Source organism: Harmonia axyridis, chromosome X (genome assembly GCF_914767665.1).
Source record: "Harmonia axyridis chromosome X, icHarAxyr1.1, whole genome shotgun sequence".
Taxonomy (NCBI): Eukaryota; Metazoa; Arthropoda; class Insecta; order Coleoptera; family Coccinellidae; genus Harmonia; species Harmonia axyridis.
Window position 1 is genome coordinate 30,046,409 of NC_059508.1, and position 5,000 is coordinate 30,051,408.

The 5,000-nt window shown below is 40.6% G+C and overlaps 1 non-coding gene across 1 annotated transcript; it reads left to right on the forward strand.

Moving 5' to 3' along the window:
• The first annotated feature begins 1,727 nt into the window (after positions 1–1,727).
• Positions 1,728–1,846, forward strand: LOC123688333. Its single transcript, XR_006749862.1, has one exon. It is a non-coding gene; the product is annotated as a 5S ribosomal RNA (ribosomal RNA).
• The last annotated feature ends 3,154 nt before the right edge of the window (positions 1,847–5,000 follow it).

A 5,000-nucleotide genomic window follows, 5' to 3' on the forward strand; every position in this document is an offset into this window, starting at 1 on the left:
ATGGTAAATATTTTGCGATGACCGAGGATTTCATGAATTTTTTTTTTTTTTCGAAAAAATTTTCTATTATCGGAATTTCCTCAAATTTCATTTGGTTGCCTCCTAATGCTTATTAAAAATGATAACCAACAATCAGAATCATTATTTATCATTTATTTCAATTTTTATAATGAAAAACGTTCACGTCCTTTCGCGCCTCTCGATCGTCGTTTACGTGATGCATCGGTCAGCCCTAGTTTACGTGGTGCATCGGTAAGATCGAGTTCACGTTCTGCATCGGTCTGCCCGAGTTTACGTGGTGCATCGGTAAGATCGAGATTACGTGGTGCATCGGTAAGATCGAGTTCACGTTCTGCATCGGTCTGCCTGAGTTTACGTGGTGCATCGGTATGATCGAGTTTACGTTCTGCATCGGTGTGATCTAGTTTACGTTGTGCATCGGTAAGATCGAGATTACGTGAAGCATCGGTATGATCGAGTTTACGTTCTGCATCGGTCTGGACTCTGAGATATATTTTCGACGTGAAAATGTTCCGATACAACTTTTGAACCAGGATAGTTAGAGAGATGATTTTTTCTGGGATGTACGTTGATTGGGGAATGGATTGTGGAAAATAACTTGCCATGACCGAGGTGTTCTCGAATTTTTTTTTTTTTCCGAAAAATATTTTCTGATTTTGGATTTCACTCAAATTTGATTTCGTTGCCTTCTAATGTGTTCTAAAAGAGTAAATCAGTAATCAGAATCGAAAAATATTTTTCGGATTTTTTTTTTTTTGAAAAAAAATTTTCTGATTTTGGAATTTCCTCAAATTTGATTTGGTTGCCTTCTAATGTGTTTTTAAAGCGTAAATCAGTAATCAGAATCAATATTCATTGTCGACTTTAATTTTTATAAGGAAAAATGTTCACGTCCTTAAACGCCTCCCCATCATTAGCCCGAGTCCAAGTCGATGTCAGTCCCGAGCGGACGGTGTCAGATACTACCTATCGCCCCGGTCTGGACTTGGCGAGGTATTTCGACGTGAAATGTTCCGATACAACTTTTGAACCAGGATAGTTAGAGAGATGATTTCTTCTATGTTGTACGTTGATTGTGGAATGGATTGTGGGAAATAACTTGCCATGACCCAGGTGTTCTTGAATTTTTTTTTTTTTCGAAAAAAATTTTCTGATCTTGAAATTTCCTCAAATCTGATTGCGTTGCCTTCTAATGTGTTCTAAAAGAGTAAATCAGTAATCAGAATCAATATTCATTGTCGACTTTAATTTTTATAAGGAAAAATGTTCACGTCCTTAAACGCCTCTCCATCGTTACCCCGACTCCAAGACGATGTTAGACCGGAGCGGACGGTGTCAGATGCGACCGATCTCCCCGGTCTGGACTTAGCGAGATATTCCGACGTGAAATGTTCCGATACAAAAATTTAACTGTGATAGTTAGAGAGATGGTTCCTTTTGTGATGTACGTTGATTGTGTAATAGAATATGGAAATAAACTTGAGATGACCGAGGTCTTCTGGGATTTTTTTTTTTTTTCGAAAAATATTTTTCGATTTCGGAAATCCCTCAAATTTCATTGAGATATGTCCTAATGTGTTCTTAAAACTTAAATCAACAATCAGAATTAATATCCAAAAGTTATTTCATTTTTTATAAGGAAAAACGTTCACGTCCTTTCCGCTCCCAAAAAGTGAGATATCATAGAAAATATCGCTATATTTGTTGTTTACGGCCATACCACGCTGAAATTGCCAGTTCTCGTCAGAACACTGAAGCCAAGCAGCGTCGGGCGCGGTTAGTACTTGGATGGGTGACCGCTTGGGAACACCGCGTGCTGTAAGCTTTTTTTTTACGTTCTGCATCGGTCTGCCGAGATAACGTGGTGCATCGGTATGATCGAGTTTACGTTCTGCATCGGTAAGATCGAGATTACGTGATGCATCGGTAAGATTGAGATTACGTGGTGCATCGGTAAGATCGAGTTTACGTGGTGCATCGGTAAGATCCAATTCACGTTCTGCATCGGTAAGATCCAGTTCACGTGGTGCATCGGTAAGATCGAGATTACGTGGTGCATCGGTAAGATCGAGTTTACGTGGTGCATCGGTAAGATCCAATTCACGTTCTGCATCGGTAAGATCCAGTTCACGTGGTGCATCGGTAAGATTGAGATTACGTGGTGCATCGGTAAGATCGAGTTTACGTGGTGCATCGGTAAGATCCAATTCACGTTCTGCATCGGTAAGATCCAGTTCACGTGGTGCATCGGTAAGATTGAGATTACGTGGTGCATCGGTAAGATCGAGTTTACGTGGTGCATCGGTAAGATCCAATTCACGTTCTGCATCGGTAAGATCCAGTTCACGTGGTGCATCGGTAAGATCGAGATTACGTGGTGCATCGGTAAGATCGAGTTTACGTGGTGCATCGGTAAGATCCAATTCACGTTCTGCATCGGTAAGATCCAGTTCACGTGGTGCATCGGTAAGATTGAGATTACGTGGTGCATCGGTAAGATCCAGTTCACGTGGTGCATCGGTAAGATCGAGATTACGTGGTGCATCGGTAAGATCGAGATTACGTGGTGCATCGGTAAGATCTACTTTACGTTCTGCATCGGTCTGCCCTTGTTTACGTGGTGCATCGGTAAGATCGAGATTACGTGAAGCATCGGTATGATCGAGTTTACGTTCTGCATCGGTCTGCCCGATATTACGTGGTGCATCGGTCTGCCCTAGTTTACGTGGTGCATCGGTTTGGACTTAGAGATATATTTTCGACGTGAAAATGTTCCGATACAACTTTTGAACCAGGATAGTTAGAGAGATGATTTTTTCTGGGATGTACGTGGATCGGGGAATGGATTGTGGGAAATAACTTGCCATGACCGAGGTGTCCTCGAATTTTTTTTTTTTTCGAAAAAAATTTTCTGATTGTGGAATTTTCTCAAATTTGATTTGGTTGCCTCCTAATGTGTTCTAAAAGAGTAAATCAGTAATCGGAATCGAAAAATATTTTTCGGATTTTTTTTTTTTTCGAAAAAAATTTTCTGATCGTGGAATTTCCTCAAATTCGATTTGGTTGCCTTCTAATGTGTTTTTAAAGCGTAAATCAGTAATCAGAATCAATATTCATTGTCGACTTTAATTTTTATAAGGAAAAATGTTCACGTCCTTAAACGCCTCCCCATCATCAGCCCGAGTCCAAGTCGATGTCAGTCCCGAGCGGACGGTGTCAGATACTACCTATCGCCGAGGTCTGGACTTGGCGAGATATTACGACGTGAAATGTTCCGATACAACTTTTGAACCAGGATAGTTAGAGAGATGATTTCTTCTATGTTGTACGTTGATTGTGGAATGAAATACGGAAAATAACTCGCCATGACCGAGGTGATTACGATTTTTTTTTTTTTTCGAAAAAAATTTTCTGATCGTGGAATTTTCTCAAATTTGATTTGGTTGCCTCCTTATATGTTCTAGTAGCGATAATCAACAATCAGAATCAAAATCCATGGTCGGGTTTGATTTTTATAAGGAAAAATGTTCACGTCCTTTTTTACAACCCCGACTCATTGACGATGTTAGAACCGAGCCGGCGGTGTCAGATACGACCGATCGCCCCGGTCCCGATCGTCATTTACGTTGTGCATCGGTCTGCCCGAGATTACGTGGTGCATCGGTCTGGACTTAGAGATATATTTTCGACGTGAAAATGTTCCGATACAACTTTTGAACTAGGATAGTTAGAGAGATGATTTTTTCTGGGATGTACGTTGATTGGGGAATGGATTGTGGGAAATAACTTGCCATGACCGAGGTGTTCTCGAATTTTTTTTTTTTTTTCGAAAAAAATTTTCTGATTGTGGAATTTTCTCAAATTTGATTTGGTTGCCTCCTAATGTGTTCTAATAGCGATAATCAACAATCAGAATCAAAATCCATGGTCGGGTTTGATTTTTATAAGGAATAATGTTCACGTCCTTTTTCGCCTATGTTCTTTTTCGACGTGAAAAGTTCCGATACAACTTTTGAACCAGGATAGTTAGAGAGATGATTTTTTCTGGGATGTATGTTGATTGACGTACGAAACTTGGAAAAAAAATAGAAAAGACCGAGGTACTCTAGAAAAAAAATTTATTGAAAATATTTTTTTGATTTCGGAATTAATTCGAAATTCATTCAGATGTCTTCTATCAATATCGCGAAAGAAAAATCAATAATCAGAATCGATATTCATCTAAGATTATTTCCTTTTGGATTGTGTTAACATTCGGTACGATCTTGTCTACGTGATGCATCGGTTTGTTTCTCGGCTCTTGTGAGCAAGTTGGACACTCGAGACGGCCTCCATCGATCGGATTAGGCGGGCTTTAATGTTAACGTGCTGCATCGGTGTGATCTTGTTTACGTCATGCATCGGTATAGCTTTAAATCGCGCCGTAAAGTCGTTCACGTCATGCATCGGTATCTTAAATCGCGCCGAAAAGTCGTTCACGTCATGCATCGGTATCTTAAATCGCGCCGTAAAGTCGTTCACGTCATGCATCGGTATCTTAAATCGAGCCGAAAAGTCGTTCACGTCATGCATCGGTGGCACAAAAAAAAGACGCCGATGCATGACGTGAGCCGACTTTTCGGCGCGATTTAAGATACCGATGCATGACGTGAACGACTTTACGGCGCGATTTAAGATACCGATGCATGACGTGAATCGACTTTTCGGCATGAAGTCAGCTAAAATTATCGTGTGCATCTTGGGTCGGTCCACGTACCGTAGATCAGAGAGGGACGACGTACATACATCGGATACATTTGTATCCAACAAGTTACGATCGTCGTCTGATCCAGCGGTAATCGGACCTACTCTCGTGAATTTATTTTGCCCCTTGAATAATTTTGTACCGATGCACGACGTGAAGTCGACTTTTCGGCATGGTTTAAGCTAAAATTATCGTGTGCATCTTGGGTAGGCCCACTTACTACAGATCAGAGAGG